This window comes from Salmo salar, chromosome 19 (assembly GCF_965601325.2).
Source record: "Salmo salar chromosome 19, fSalSal1, whole genome shotgun sequence".
Lineage (NCBI taxonomy): Eukaryota > Metazoa > Chordata > Actinopteri > Salmoniformes > Salmonidae > Salmo > Salmo salar.
This window is the reverse complement of record NC_138309.1, coordinates 43,973,701-43,990,783: the sequence shown is the minus strand read 5'-3', so window position 1 is coordinate 43,990,783 and position 17,083 is coordinate 43,973,701. Positions and strand designations below refer to the sequence as shown.

Sequence of the window (17,083 nt, the reverse complement as noted above, 5' to 3'; positions counted from 1 at the left end):
AAAAAGAGAATTACTTGACATATTGGAAAGAATTTACAAAAAAACTGAGCAAAGTAGAATGCTATTTGGCTCTAAACAGAGAGTACACAGTGGCAGAATACTTGACCACTGTGACTGACCCAGGAAAGCTTTGACTATGTACAGACTAAGTGAGCAAAGCCTTGCTATTGAGACAGACCTGGCTCTCAAGAGAAGACAGGCTATGTGCACGATCTCCACAAAATGAGGTGGAAACTGACCTGCACTTCCTAACCTCCTGTCAAATGTATGACTTCATTAGAGACACACACTTCCCTTAGACTACACAGACCCACAAAGAATTTGTAAACAAATCCAATTTTGATAAACTCCCATATCTTTTGGGTGAAATACCACAGTGTGTCACCACAGAAGCAATATTTGTGACCTGTTGCCACAAGAAAAGTGAAGAACAAACACCATTGTAAAGTGAAGAACAAACACCATTGTAAATACAACCCATATTTATGTTTATTTATTTTCCCTTTTGTACTTTATCTACGTGCACATCGTTACAACACTGTATATAGACATAATATGACATTTGTAATGTCTTTATTCTTTTGGAACTTGTGTGAGTGTCACGGGCTGGCTCGAAAAAACAACAGGAGAGGTAGAGACAGGAGACAGAGAGTTCTTGACCACACTTCTTTATTCAAGACAACTGGATGTGGTCGCCAAAAGTATAGGGGCGCAGCCCTTAAATTATTCTGCGGTGGTGTACACAATGAAAACAAACCACAGGCAGAGGGAAAAACCCAGTACACGTTCCTATAGCACAAAACCCGGACAAGAAACACAATCACGCACAAACACATACATCCTACGCTAAACTAAATAACCCCCCCCCTACTAATGACTAACCCAAAACAGGTGCGTGCCTACCTAGACCTAACCAACAGAAAGTGAAACAAAAAGGGATCGATGGTAGCTAGTAGGCCGGCGACGACGACCGCCGAGCTCCGCCCGGCCGAGGAGGGGCGCCACCATCCGTCACTGTCGTGACAGTACTCCCCCCCTGACGCGCGGCTCCCGCAGCGCGCCGACGCCGGCCTCGAGGACGCCCCGGAGGGCGAGGCGCAGGGCGATCCGGATGGAGGCTGTGGAACTCCCGGATGAGCGCTGGGTCCAGTATGTCCTCCACCGGTACCCAGCACCTCTCCTCCGGGCCGTACCCCTCCCAGTCCACGAGGTACTGCAGGCCCCTTGCCCGGCGTCTGGAGTCCAAGATGGACCGGACTGTGTACGCCGGGGGCCCCCCCGATGTCCAGGGGGGGTGGAGGGACCTCCCGTACCTAATTTTCCTGCAGCGGACCAGCTACCACCGGCCTGAGGAGAGACACATGAAACGAGGGGTTAATACGATAATAAGAAGGAAGTTGTAATCTGTAACACACCTCGTTTATTCTCCTCAGGACTTTAAATGGCCCCACAAACCGCGGACCCAGCTTCCGGCAGGGCAGGCGGAGGGGCAGGTTCCGGGTCGAGAGCCAGACTCTCTCCCCTGGGGTGAACACGGGGGCCTCGCTGCGGTGCCGGTCAGCGCTCGCTTTTTGTCGCTCCCTGGCTCGTTCCAGGGATTCCTGCACAGCGTCCCAGGTCTCCCTTGAGCGCTGAACCCATTCCTCCACCGCAGGGGCCTCCGTCTGGCTCTGATGCCATGGCCCCAGGACCGGCTGATAACCCAACACACATTGGAATGGTGACATGTTGGTGGAGGAGTGGCGCAAAGAGTTCTGAGCCATTTCGGCCCATGGCACGAACCTTGCCCACTCCCCTGGCCGGTCCTGGCAGTAGGACCGCAGAAACCTGCCCACCTCCTGGTTTACCCTTTCTACCTGCCCATTACTTTCGGGGTGAAACCCCGAGGTCAAACTGACCGAAACCCCCAGTCGCTCCATAAATGCCCGCCACACTCGGGACGTGAACTGGGGGCCTCGATCTGAGACGATATCCTCGGGCACCCCGTAGTGCCGGAAGACGTGGGTGAATAAGGCTTCCGCGGTCTGCAGGGCCGTAGGAAGACCGGGTAACGGAAGCAGACGGCAGGACTTAGAAAACCGGTCCACAACGACCAGGATCGTAGTGTTGCCCTGAGACGGCGGGAGATCGGTCAGGAAATCCACCGCCAGGTGGGACCATGGTCGTTGTGGAACCGGGAGGGGTTGTAATTTCCCTCTAGGCAGGTGCCTGGGAGCCGTACTCTGAGCGCACACCGAACAGGAGGAGACATAGTGCCTCACGTCCCTCACCAAGGTGGGCCACCAGTATCTCCCACTAAGACCACACACTGTCCGCTCAACCCCTGGGTGACCCGAGGAGGGAAGCGTGTGAGCCCACCGAATCAGACGATCGCGAACACCGAGCGGAACGTACTTACGACCCACTGGACACTGCGGAGGAGTAGGCTCCGTCCGTAACGCCCGCTCGATGTCCGCGTCCACCTCCCAGACCACCGGTGCCACCAGGCAGGAGGCTGGAAGTATGGGAGTGGGATCGGTGGACCGTTCCTCGGCGTCATGGAGACGAGACAGTGCGTCGGCCTTAGTGTTCCGGGAACCTGGGATATACGAGATGTTAAACCGAAATCTCGTAAAGAACATCGCCCACCTGGCTTGACGCAGGTTCAGTCTCCTCGCCGCCCGGATGTACTCCAGATTGCGGTGGTCAGTCCAGATGAGAAAAGGGTGACGCGCCCCCTCAAGCCAATGTCTCCACACCTTCAGGGCTCTGACCACAGCCAACAGCTCCCTGTCCCCCACATCATAGTTACGCTCCGCCGGACTCAACTTCCTAGAGAAGAAGGTGCAGGGGCGGAGCTTGGGGGGACGCCCGAACGCTGGGACAGCATGGCTCCTACCCCAGCCTCGGACGCGTCCACCTCCACTATGAAGGGCAAAGAGGGGTCCTGGTGCGCCAGCACCGGAGCGTCGGTGAACAAAACCTTCAGACGACTAAAGGCCCTGTCCGCCTCCGCGGACCACTGCCACCGCACCGGGCCCCCCTTCATCAGTGAGGTAATGGGAGCTGCCACCTGCCCAAAGCCATAAACCTCCGGTAGTAATTGGCAAATCCCAAAAACCGCTGCACCTCCTTCACCGTGGTGGGAGTCGGCCAATTACGCACGGCTGAGATGCGGTCACATTCCATCACTACCCCTGATGAGGAAATGCGATACCCCAAGAAAGAGACGGCTGGTTTGGAAAACTCACATTTCTCAGCCTTGACGTATAGGTCATGCTCCACCAGTCGCCCAAGCACTTTACGCACCAGAGACACATGCTCGGCGCGTGTAGCGGAGTAGACCAGAATGTCATCGATGTACACCACTACACCCTGACCGAGCAGGTCCCGGAGAATCTCGTCCACAAAGGATTGGAAGACTGCGGGAGCATTCTTTAACCCATACGGCATGACGAGGTACTCATAATGGCCAGATGTGGTACTAAATGCAGTTTTCCACTCGTCCCCTCCTCGGATACGCACCAGATTATATGCACTCCTGAGATCCAATTTCGTGAAGAAGCGCGCCCCGTGAAATGACACCATCGCCGAGGCGATGAGAGGTAGTGGGTAACTGAAACCCACTGTGATGGCATTTAGACCTCTATAGTCAATGCACGGGCGCAGACCTCCCTCCTTCTTCTTCACGAAAAAGAAGCTCGAGGAGACGGGTGAGTTAGATGGCCGAATGTATCCCTGCCTCAAAGACTCAGTGACGTATGTTTCCATAGCCGCTGTTTCCTCCTGAGACAGGGGATAAACGTGACTACGAGGAAGTGCAGCGCCCACCTGGAGGTTTATCGCACAGTCTCCTCGTCGATGAGGTGGTAATTGGGTCGCCTTCGTTTTACTGAAGGCGATAGCCAAATCGGCATACTCTGAGGGAATGTGCACGGTGGAGACTTGGTCTGGACACTCCACCGTAGTCGCACCGATGGAAACTCCTATGCACCTGCCCGAGCACTCATTTGACCACCCCTTAAGAGCCCTCTGTCCCCACGAAATCTTAGGGTTGTGAGTGGCTAGCCAGGGAATCCCTAGAACCACTGGAAACGCTGGGGAATCAATGAGGAAAAGACTAATCCGCTCCTCATGACCCCCCCGCATTACCATGACCAGTGGCACAGTGACCTCCCTGACCAGCCCTGACCCTAGTGGTCGACTGTCTAGGGCGTGCACGGGGAAGGGTTGGTCCAACTGGACCAGGGGAATCCCTAACTTAGCCGCGACCCCACGGTCCATAAAACTCCCCGCCGCGCCTGAATCGACTAGCGCCTTAAACCGGGAGTGAGGGGAGAAACAAGGAAAAGACACTGACACATACATGTGACGGAAGGGGGGGTCTGGGTGAGGCTGGTGCTGACTCACCTGAGGTGTCAAAGGAGCGCTCTGCCTGCCTTCTGGACTCCTAGGGGAGTCTCCCCAGCACCGGTCCACAGTGTGCCCTCTGCGACCACATGAGGTGCAGGAGCGAACTCCCCCTCCAGTCTTCCTGGCTGCTGCCCCCCCTATCTCCATAGGCGTGGGAGCAGGAGGGCTGGAGGGTGGAATGAGCAGGGCCCGGGTCGGACGTCCGCGGGCGGCCAGCAGATTGTCCACTCGGATGGACAGATCCACCAGTTGGTCCAGTGTGTTGGTCGTGTCCCGACAGGCTAATTCCCGGCGGACGTCCTCCCTCAAACTACAACGGTAGTGATCTATAAGGGCCCTCTCATTCCACCCTGCTCCCGCGGCCAGGGTCCGGAACTCGAGAGCAAAATCCTGCGCGCTCCTCGTCTCCTGCCTCAGGTGAAACAGCCGCTCACCCGCCGCTCTCCCCTCCGGGGGATGATCGAATACTGCCCGAAAGCGGCGGGTGAACTCTGGGTAGTTGTCCCTGGCTGAGTCCGGACTGTCCCACACGGCGTTTGCCCATTCCAGGGCCTTACCCGTGAGACAGGAGACGAGGACGCTGACGCTCTCCTCCCTCGAGGGAGAGGGACGAACGGTCGCCAGGTATAACTCCAACTGGAGTAAGAAGCCCTTACACCCAGCGGCCATCCCATCGTACTCCCTGGGGGGAGCGAGTTTCACCCCACTGGTACTGGGTGCTGTGGGTGCTGGTGGGGGCGCAGGCTGTTGACCTGCCGCGTTCAGGGGGCCGAGAGCGCGTCGGTCCCAGCTCTCCATGCGCGCCAACACCTGATCCATGGCGTTCCCCAGACGGTGGAGCAGGGTGGAGTGTTGGTCAACGGTTTCCTCCATGGACAGGGCTGGCGCTGAAGCTCCTGCTGACTCCATCAAGTTTTGGTGCGTGATTTCTGTCACGGGCTGGCTCGAAAAAACAACAGGAGAGGTAGAGTCAGGCGCAGGAGACAGAGAGTTCTTGACCACACTTCTTTATTCAAGACAACTGGATGTGGTCGCCAAAAGTATAGGGGCGCAGCCCTTAAATTATTCTGCAGTGGTGTACACAATGAAAACAAACCACAGGCAGAGGGAAAAACCCAGTACACGTTCCTATAGCACAAAACCCGGACAAGAAACACAATCACGCACAAACACATACATCCTACGCTAAACTAAATAACCCCCCCCTACTAATGACTAACCCAAAACAGGTGCGTGCCTACCTAGACCTAACCAACAGAAAGTGAAACAAAAAGGGATCGATGGTAGCTAGTAGGCCGGCGACGACGACCGCCGAGCTCCGCCCGGCCGAGGAGGGGCGCCACCATCCGTCACTGTCGTGACAGTGAGTGTAATATTTTCCTGTTCACTTTTTATTGTTTATTTCACTTTTGAATATCCATTTCAATTGCTTTTGCAATTTAAACATATGTTTCCAATGCCAATAAAGCCCCTTGAATTGAACTGAGAGAAAGATATACACTGCTCAAAAAAATAAAGGGAACACTTAAACAACACAATGTAACTCCAAGTCAATCACACTTCTGTGAAATCAAACTGTCCACTTAGGAAGCAACACTGATTGACAATACATTTCACATGCTGTTGTGCAAATGGAATAGACAACAGGTGGCAATTAGCAATTAGCTAGACACCCCCAATAAAGGATTGGTTCTGCAGGTGGTGACCACAGACCACTTCTCAGTTCCTATGCTTCCTGGCTGATGTTTTGGTCACTTTTGAATGCTGGCGGTGCTTTCACTCTAGTGGTAGCATGAGACGGAGTCTACAACCCACACAAGTGGCTCAGATAGTGCAGCTCATCCAGGATGGCACATCAATGCGAGCTGTGGCAAGAAGGTTTGCTGTGTCTGTCAGCGTAGTGTCCAGAGCATGAAGGCGCTACCAGGAGACAGGCCGGTACATCAGGAGACGTGGAGGAGGCCGTAGGAGGGCAACAACCCAGCAGCAGGACCGCTACCTCCGCCTTTGTGCAAGGAGGAGCAGGAGGAGCACTGCCAGAGCCCTGCAAAATGACCTCCAGCAGGCCACAAATGTGCATGTGTCTGCTCAAATGGTCAGAAACAGACTCCATGAGGGTGGTATGAGGGCCCGACGTCCACAGGTGGGGGTTGTGCTTACAGCCCAACACCGTGCAGGACGTTTGGCATTTGCCAGAGAACACCAAGATTGGCAAATTCGCCACTGGCGCCCTGTGCTCTTCACAGATGAAAGCAGGTTCACACTGAGCACATGTGACAGACGTGACAGAGTCTGGAGACGCCGTGAAGAACGTTCTGCTGCCTGCAACATCCTCCAGCATGACCGGTTTGGCGGTGGGTCAGTCATGGTGTGGGGTGGCATTTCTTTGGGGGGGCCGCACAGCCCTCCATGTACTCACCAGAGGTAGCCTGACTGCCATTAGGTACCGAGATGAGATCCTCAGACCCCTTGTGAGACCATATGCTGGTGCGGTTGGCCCTGGGTTCCTCCTAATGCAAGACAATGCTAGACCTCATGTGGCTGGAGTGTGTCAGCAGTTCCTGCAAGAGGAAGGCATTGATGCTATGGACTGGCCCGCCCGTTCCCCAGACCTGAATCCAATTGAGCACATCTGGGACATCATGTCTCGCTCCATCCACCAATGCCACGTTGCACCACAGACTGTCCAGGAGTTGGCGGATGCTTTAGTCCAGGTCTGGGAGGAGATCCCTCAGGAGACCATCCGCCACCTCATCAGGAGCATGCCCAGGCGTTGTAGGGAGGTCATACAGGCACGTGGAGGCCACACAACACTACTGAGCCTCATTTTGACTTGTTTTATGGACATGACATCAAAGTTGGATCAGCCTGTAGTGTGGTTTTCCACTTTAATTTTGATTGTGACTCCAAATCCAGACCTCCATGGGTTGATAAATTGGATTTCCATTGATTATTTTTGTGTGATTTTGTTGTCAGCACATTCAACTATGTAAAGAAAAAAGTATTTAATAAGATTATTTCATTTATTCAGATCTAGGATGTGTTATTTTAGTGTTCCTTTCTTTTTTTGAGCAGTGTATATATAAAGAGAGAGAGAGAGGGAGCGAGAGAGGGAGAAAGGGAGAGAGAGAGAGAGAAAGGGAGAGAGGGAGAAAGGGAGAGAGAGAGAGAGAGAGAGAGAGAGAGAGGGAGAGAAAAAGGGAGAGAGAAAGGGAGAGAGAGAGAGAAAGAAAGGGAGAGAGGGAGAAAGGGAGAGAGACAGAGAGAGAGGGAGAGAGAGGGATGAGAGAAAGGGAGAGAGAGAAAGAGAGAGGGAGCGAGAGAGAGAGAAAGGGGGGAAAGGGGAGAGAGAGAGAGAGAGAGAGAGAGAGAGAGAGGGAGAGAGGGAGAGGGAGAAGGGAGAGAGAGAGAGAGAGAAAGGGAGAGAGAGAAAGAGAGAGAAAGGGAGAGAGAAAGGTGGGGTTGGGATGTTGGTGGCACTACTACATTTCTCTTCTTGTTATTAAGCCCCATATAAGGATCCCTCTTTTAATAATGTATTTAATTGAACCTTTATTTAAACTAGGCAAGTCAGTTAAGAACAAATTATTATTTACAATGACAGCCTACCCCAACCCAGATGACGCTGGGCCAATTGTGCGCCGCCCTATGGGACTCCCAATCGCAGCTGTTTGTGATACAGCCTTGAAAACGAACTAGGGTCTGTAGTGACACCTCTAGCACTGAGATGCATCGCCTTAGACCGCTGCACCACTCGGGAGCACCGAGTAGTCACTGGGGATCCTAAAACAATCCTCAAATAATACCAAATACTGGGGCATAACATGCATCCCAAATGGCACCCTATTCTCTTACATAGTGCGCTAATATTGACCAGGGCCCATAGAGCTCTGGACAGAAGTATTATACCATTTAGGGAATAGTGTGCCTTTTGGTAAATAGTTATACCCTTGGTAGCTCCATTGGACTGGGCTCAGCCACATCCCAATCATGACCCCTTTTACTGTAAATATGGGCACATAAAGTGTGTTTATGTGTGTGTATATATATATATATGCTGTGTGTGTATATATATATATATACACACATAAACATGGAATAAACGTCAACTTTCTACTCAACACAGCAGCGGAGCACACAGCAGCGGAGCACACAGCAGCGGAGCTGTGAGCACACAGCAGTGGAGCACACAGCAGCGGAACACACAGCGGAGCACACAGCGGTGCACACAGCGGAGCACACAGCGGAACACACAGCAGAGCGGGGGACACAGCAGAACACACAGCGGAGCACACAGCGGAACACACAGCGGAGCGGAGCACACAGCGGAACACACAGCGGTTAACGTTTACATGTGAGGCCCTCACCGCAATGGGTGGAGCTTGGTGGATATTTGTCCCGCCCCCCCAACCTCCGTAGTGACGTGCTGGAGGGGCCGGCCGTTTCCACTGGTTACCACAGCCACAAAGCCTGTATTAGCTTATCGTAAAAGTTCATGAAAACTAAAATAATCGCTTTTTTAACGTTAGGCATAAGGTTAGTAGTGTGGATATGGTTAGGATTAGGTTTAAAATCTAAAATTTTAAGAAGATACATGTTAGAAATAGGCGTGGTTTTGGCTTTGTGGCTGTAATAACTAGTGACGAGAGGGCCTTCAGCGCGTCAGACTGCATCAAGGGAAAACATACATCGGGAGAAACGTCGTCGCTACATATTTCAAACTGTTCAAGACCTGTCGTAGTCGTCTCCAAACTCAAGTAAGTAGCAAAATAACAGTCTTTAGCCAGTATTTATATGATTTTTAATTAGCCGATTGCAGTTTTATAGGCAATTTGTAGCTAGTTTAAAGGCTACCTACTGTTGCTAGCTAGCCTCCGAGACGACTGGAGGTTGACAGCGCCTCTTCGTTCGTTGTTTCATTATTATCAGGCAGAAGTTACAAGTCAACTGTGTTTAGACTGCATGCTATAATGAATTAATGTTGCTGTGTTTTCAGAGACGATGCACATTATCTAAGTATTGGTTGGATTTAGCCTTAGCCTAGCCACTAGACAGCTAGCGCCTAGCTTGACAACACAGTCCAGGGGTTTTCTGCTTTTTTGTTGTTGTTTTTAATAAACAATTGTACCTAGGAGGTTTCATGGTTTAGTTATATAATCCCTAGTTGATTTGTAAACACTGACATTGAGATGTTTTTCTAGATAAAAAAAAAAAAGTACATTTTATGTAATTGTCATTTTGGTCCCCCAAAAATTCTAACATTTTATAAATAAATGAACGATAAATTAAAAACACTAATATACCTTGATTAGACAAGTATTCACCCCCTTGACACAATACATGTTAGAAGCACCATTGGCAGCAATTAGTTGTGAGCCTTTTGGGTAAGTTTCTAAGAGCTTCACACAACAGCGTTGTACAATATTTGACTATTAGAATTCTTCAAGCTCTGTCAATTTGGTTGTTGATCGTTGCAAGAAAGAAATTTTCAAGTCTTGCTGTAGATTTTTCAAGACGATTTTTGAAGTCATAATTGTAGCTAGGCCCTTGTGTTTTAGGTTATTGTTCTGCTGAAAGGTGAAATCATCTTCCAGTGTCTGTCGGAAAGGTTTTCCTCCAGGATTTGGCATGTGCTTAGCTCTCTTTCGTTTCCTTTTATCCCCCAAAAATGCTTGAAAATATAAAGAGTGGTACTCAGTGATGTGTTATGTTTGATTTGCCCCAATCATAACGCTTTGTATTCAGGACAAAAAGTTAATTTCTTAGTCCCATTTCTTGCAGTATTACTTAAGTGCCTTGTTGCAAACAGGATGCATGTTTTGGAATATTTCTTTATTCTGTACAGGCTTCCTTTTGTCTTTTCACTCTGCCAAATTACGTTAGTATTGTGGAGTAACTACAATGTTGTTGATCCATCCTCAGTTTTCTCTTATCACAACCATTAAACTCTTTAATGGCTTGGTTTCCATCCTGAGTGGTTTCCTTCCTCTCCGGCAACTGAGTTAGGAAGGACGCCTGTGTATTGATAAACCATCCAAAGCCTAATTAATCACTTCACCATGCTCAAAGAGATATTCAGCATATTTTTTGTCTTTGGTTGAATCTGTGCTTGAAATTCACTACTCGATTGAGGGACCTTAAAGATAATTTTGTGTGCGGGTTACAGAGATGGGCTAGTCATTCAAAAATCATGTTAACCACTATTATTTAACACAGAATGAATCCATGTAATATATTATGTGATTTGTTAAGTACATTTTTACTCCTGAACTTAGTTAGGCTTGTCATAACAAAGGGGTTGAATACTTATTGACTCAATACGTTTCAGCTTTTAATTTTTTATTAATTTCTAAAATGTTCCATGACTGAACAAAAATATAAATGCAACATGGGTTGCAGCAATGGGTGGGCCTGGGAGGGCTTTATTGCAGACAGAAATACTCCTCAGCAGCCCTCCTCCCTCTCCTCAGACGATCCTGCAGGTGAAGTAGCCGGATGTGGAGGTCCTGGGCTGGTGTGGTTACACCTGGTCTGCGGTTGGGAGGCCGGTTGGATGTACTGCCAAATTCTCTAAAACAGCGTTTGAGGTGGCTTATGGTAGAAAAATGAACATTAAATTATCTGGCAACAGCTCTGTTGGACATTCCTGCAGTCAGCATGCCACTTGCACACACGCTCTACTTGAGACATCTGCGACATTGTGTTGTGACAAAACTGCACATTTTAGAGCAGACCTTCATTGCCCCAGCACAAGGTGCATCTGCGTAATGATCATGCTGTTTAATCAGCCTTTTCACATGCCATACCTGTCAGGTGGATGGATTATCTTGGCAAAGGAGAAATGCTCACTAACAGGGATGTAAACACATTTTTGCACACAATTTGAGAGAAATAAGCTTTTTGAACATATGGAACATTTCTGGGCTATTTTTATTTCAGCTCATGAAACGTGGCACCAACACTTTTTACATGTTGCATTTATATTTCTGTTCAGTATACAAACAAAATTCCACTTTGACATAATGGGGTATTTAGTTTTGATCAGTGACTCAAAATATCAATTTTAAATTCATGCTGTAACGTGTGGGAGAAAGTTAAAGGGTGTGAATACTTTCTGAAGGTGCTGCAGGCTATGTTGTTTATTATGGGTGGTAGACTGGTAGCGGAAACGCAGAATGGAAACCTCACGGGAATCACATCCCTGACGTCTCCTTCATGATTTTAGGTGTCCTTGGAAACTAAAGTGAAAGAGCGTAAGTTAGGTCGCAGTACAGAACAGCCAGATATCTGTAAAGGATAACTACTAGTTTATTTAGTTATTATTCATCTTGGGAGATGAGATGTTGCTGTAATAACTGTACTGTGTGGTTGTATTTCACAAACACTTTACGAATGGTGACATGCATGTCGTCTCCTACATTACAGGTGTCAGACCTAGATAGTTTCATATATTTATTACTTGGCCTAATCAAGGCCTTTAAATCGTTTGGCGCTGAGAAGTGCACCATGTCCAGTTTTTTTTGTTATGATTATTTTTGTTCCCACTAAGCTAGCCTGGAAATCCAACAATGAATTTCATTGAATTCTACATTGGGCGTAAATGATTTTATTTTTAAAATTATTATTATTATTTTTTTGGATCAGGAACGCTTCCTCTCACGACCTCTACAAGCCAGAATGTTGAATAAAATGATATTTTTAACATACATTTTTAATCATTTAGCAGACGCTCTTTTCCAGAGCGACTTACAGTAGTGAATGCATACATTTCATACATTTTTTTTCTCCGTACTGGTACATACTTTACCGGTTGCCCGGCAACCTTCGTTGTTGATTGGTCATTAGTAGGGATTTTTCAATTAAGTGTTTTGTTGTTATTCGATGAGAGATTAGTTGTTTTCATGCACCTTTTTTTTTTTTTCATTTGAGAAATACTGCACCAAATGTCTTAGTTTGGCTAGGCGCCAGCTGAACCGACGCACTGACTGAGCCACACGGGACTGCAACAGCAGTTAGTAGCAAGGTCAGTGGTGTTGCAGTGAGGGCCAGTAGTGTTGCAGTGAGGGCCAGTGGTGTTGCAGTGAGGGCCAGTGGTGTTGCAGTGAGGGCCAGTGGTGTTGCAGTGAGGGCCAGTGGTGTTGCAGTGAGGGCCAGTGGTGTTGCTGCAGGTTCTAGAGGTGATTCGGGCACCATCATATATCAGTGTTGCTTCTGTGGTGGCGTGGAGGACGTTATTGTGTGTGTTTATGGGGGGAGGTTATGGTGAGGTAATGGGGGAGGAATGCTTTTTAGAGGAATTCTGGGATTCCCTGAACCCATTGGTCTGGTAGAGAAAGGCTCTAGCAGGATGATGAGGGAGTAGTCGTGTGTGTGTGTATACACTCACACGCAGGATGAAAAGAGGTAGTATGCATGGCCCCAGTCGGTAAAAATTATTTCCCCACAATGCAGTTCTGAGCTCACATCCTGACTGGGGATTTCACAGATCGAGTGTAAAGCTTGTCTCTTGTTAAAATATTATTTTCCATCAGACGTTTCCTAAAGCCCAGGTGTGCTACACTCACAGCAAACTGTCTCACACCAACTGGCAAGTGTCCTATGAGGAGTTGAGAGTATAAACTGCTGTGTGCATGTCTGTTTTGTTTGTGTCTGTCTGGCTTCTTGACATCGCTGTCAGGATCAGAGACGCCAGCCATGCAGAAAGGATAACTTTCTCTTTTTTTTTTATGTTGCTAGGTGACAAACCAAAACATGAGATGTGCTTGTCATTTCTGTTGGACAAGAGATTCCAGGGTCTCTTGTGCTGGTGTTAATATGGAAGTTATGAAAAGCTGCTCTATTGCTTAAATCCCCCTTCCTGGTTTGAGGCTCTCTGTCGGTGAGGGATCTCTATGGACCATGTCCCAAATAGAGCCCTATTCCCTATGCAGTGCATTACTGGGGGGCCCATAGTGTTCTGGTCAATAGTAATGCTCTATATACAGTTGAAGTCAAAGTTTACATGCACCTTAGCCAAACGCATTTAAACTCAGTTTTTCACAGTTCCTGACATTTAATCCTAGTAAAAATTCCCTGTCTTAGGTCAGTTAGGATCACCACTTTATTTTAAGAATGTGAAATGTCAGAATAATAGTAGAGAGAAGGATTTATTTCAGCTTTTATTTATTTCATCACATTCCAAATGGGTCAGAAATTGCTTAACTTGGGTCAAATGTTTCGGGTAGCCTTCCACAAGCTTCCCACAATAAGTTGGGTGAATTTTGGCCCATTCCTCCTGACAGAGCTGGTGTAACTGAGTCAGATTTGTAGGCCTCCTTGCTCGCACATGCTTTTCATCAGGCCTCCTTGCTCGCACATGCTTTTCAGCCCACACATTTTCTATGGGATTGAGGTCAGGGCTTTGTGATGGTCACTCCAATACCTTGACTTTGTTGTCCTTAAGCCATTTTGCCACAACTTTGGAAGTATGCTTGGGGTCATTGTCCATTTGGAAGACCCATTTGCGACCAAGCTTTAACTTCCTGACTGATGTCTTGATGTTGCTTCAATATATCCACATACATTTCCTGCCTCATGATGCCATCTAATTTGTAAAGTGCACCAGTCCCTCCTGCAGCAAAGCACCCCCACAACATGATGCTGCCACCCCCGTGCTTCACGGTTTGGATGGTGTTCTTCGGCTTGCAAGCCTCCCCCTTTTTCCTCCAAACATAACGAAGGTCATTATGGCCTAATTGTTCAATTTTTGTTTCATCAGACCAGAGGACATTTCTCCAAGAAGTACGATCTTTGTCCCCATGTGCAGTTGCAAACAGTAGTCTGGATTTTTTATGGCGGTTTTGGAGCAGTGGCTTCTTCCTTGCTGAGCGGCCTTTCAGGTTATGTCGATATAGGACTCGTTTTACTGTGGATATAGATACTTTTGTACCCGTTTCCTCCAGCATCTTCACAAGGTCCTTTGCTGTTGTTCTGGCATTAATTTGCACTTTTCGCACCAAAGTACGTTCATCTCTAGGAGACAGAACGCGTCTCCTTCCTGAGCGGTATGACGGCTGCGTGGTCCCATGGTGTTTATACTTGCATACTATTGTTTGTACAGATGAACATGATACCTTCAGGCGTTTGGAAATTTCTCCCAAGGATGAACCAGACTTGTGGAGGTCTACAAGTTTTTTTTCTGAGGTTTTGGCTGATTTCTTTAGATTTTCCCATGATGTCAAGCAAAGAGGCACGGAGTTTGAAGGTAGGCCTTGAAATACATCTACAGCTACACCTCCAATTGACTCAAATGATGTCAATTAGCCTATCAGAAGCTTCTAAAGGCATGACATCATTTTTCTGGAATTTTCCAAGCTGTTTAAAAGCACAGTCAACTTAGTGTATGTAAACTTCTGACCCACTGGAATTGTGATACAGTGAGTTTTAAGTGAAATAATCTGTCTGTAAACAATTGTTGGAAAAATGACTTGTGTCATGCACAAAGTAGATGTCCTAACTGACTTCCCAAGCTATAGTTTGTTAACAAGACAGTTGTGGAGTGGTTGAAAAACACTTAGGTTGGAGTCATTACAAATCGTATGTAAACTTCCCACTTCAACTACGTTCAGCCTGGGATGTTTCTGTAGCAGGTAGACAGCTACTATAGTCTATTCAACTACGTTCAGCCTGGGATGATTTTTTTTTCTTGAGTGGATGGTCGGGGGCCCGGTACATTATTGCTTAATTAAGTCTGGGGGGGGTGTGGTATATGGCCAATATTCCACGGCTAAGGGCTGTTCTTATATACTACACAACGCGAAGTGTCTGGATATTGCCCTTAGCCATGCTATATTGGCCATATTCTACAAACCCCGAGGTGCCTTATTGCTATTTTATAAGCTTGTTACCAACATAATTAGAACAGTAAAAATAAATGTTTGTCATACCCATGGTATTTGGACTGATATACCACGGTTGTCAGCCAATCAGCATTAAAGGCTCAAACCACCCAGTTTATAATTACAAAATAATTTTGCGTATTGACTGGACTCGAACCAGGATGTCGCGGCGCACACTTGGCCCAGCGTCGTCCATGGTTAGGGGATGGTTTGGCCGGCCAGGATGTCCTTGTCCCATCGCACGCTAGTGATTCCTGTGGCGGGCCGGGCGCATGCACACTGACACGGTCGCCAGGTGCACAGTGTTTCCTCCTCTGCCTTGTGTCCCTGCTACTATAGTAGATCCTACCCCACCAGGCCTTGTGTCCCTGCTACTATAGTAGAATCTACCCCACCAGGCCTTGTGTCCCTGCTACTATAGTAGAATCTACCCCACCAGGCCTTGTGTCCCTGCTACTATAGTAGAATCTACCCCACCAGGCCTTGTGTCCCTGCTACTATAGTAGATCCTACCCCACCAGGCCTTGCGTCCCTGCTACTATAGTAGATCCTACCCCACCAGGCCTTGTGTCCCTGCTACTATAGTAGAATCTACCCCACCAGGCCTTGTGTCCCTGCTACTATAGTAGAATCTACCCCACCAGGCCTTGCGTCCCTGCTACTATAGTAGATCCTACCCCACCAGGCCTTGCGTCCCTGCTACTATAGTAGATCCTACCCCACCAGGCCTTGTGTCCCTGCTACTATAGTAGAATCTACCCCACCAGGCCTTGTGTCCCTGCTACTATAGTAGAATCTACCCCACCAGGCCTTGTGTCCCTGCTACTATAGTAGATCCTACCCCACCAGGCCTTGTGTCCCTGCTACTATAGTAGAATCTACCCCACCAGGCCCTTGTGGTCCCTGCTACTATAGTAGAATCTACCCCACCAGGCCTAGCGTCCCTGCTACTATAGTAGAATCTACCCCGACCAGGGCCTTGTGTCCCTGCTACTATAGTAGAATCTACCCCACCAGGCCCTAGCGTCCCTGCTACTATAGTAGAATGCTCACCCCACCAAGCCTTGTGTCCCTGCTACTATAGTAGAATCTACCCCACCAGGCCTTGTGTCCCTGCTACTATAGTAGAATCTACCCCACCAGGCCTTGTGTCCCTGCTACTATAGTAGAATCTACCCCACCAGGCCTAGCGTCCCTGCTACTATAGTAGATCCTCACCTGTCTGTCTCTGTCGTGTTTTAAACAGCACCTTCCCTAATGGCCTTAGAGACCCTGTCCCCGTTGTCATGGACTACCGATCGTCCAATTAGCATATTCCGCGTGGTTATTCTTTTTCTTTTTTTTTTTCTTTCTGCTGAATCAGTGAGTGTGACAGTCGGGGCCTGGATCGGTAATGGAATATCGACAGGTGGCTACGACCTCGGCGGGCATGGTGTGTGTGTGTAGATCACAGGAATACTGGAGCCACAGAGACATCACAAGAGGACTTCTCTTTAATTGTTAATCATCTTTCCGTGACACCGGAACAAATTTTAAATGAGTCATGTTCCAAATGAAGTTTTAGAGATAAGCTTAGCCCAAGCACTGTTACGAATTGGTTTACTGTGACCAGACCACCAACTCATCACAAGGTTTGGCTGCGATCCCAAACGGCTCCCTATATAGTCAACTTATCACCAGAGGCGTATCGGGAGCCATTGGGATACATTCTTTCTCCTGTGTTTATTCATTTAAATTGATAAGGAATCCAGGACGTGTTTTTTATTATTAAAAAATAAATAAAAATGTAAGCTATTGATTGGCTAGCAAAGGCA

General features: G+C 48.3%; 1 protein-coding gene across 2 annotated transcripts in view; it reads left to right on the top strand.

Annotated features, from left to right (window-relative positions):
* The first annotated feature begins 8,842 nt into the window (after positions 1 to 8,842).
* micu1 (mitochondrial calcium uptake 1) overlaps positions 8,843 to 17,083 on the top strand; it is a 102,284-nt gene continuing 94,043 nt past the window's right edge. For both annotated transcript variants that reach the window (XM_082965741.1, XM_014157977.3), the window contains exon 1: positions 8,843 to 9,149. The gene's annotated coding sequence lies outside the window, so the exon portion shown is untranslated. The remainder of the gene's footprint in view (positions 9,150 to 17,083) is intronic.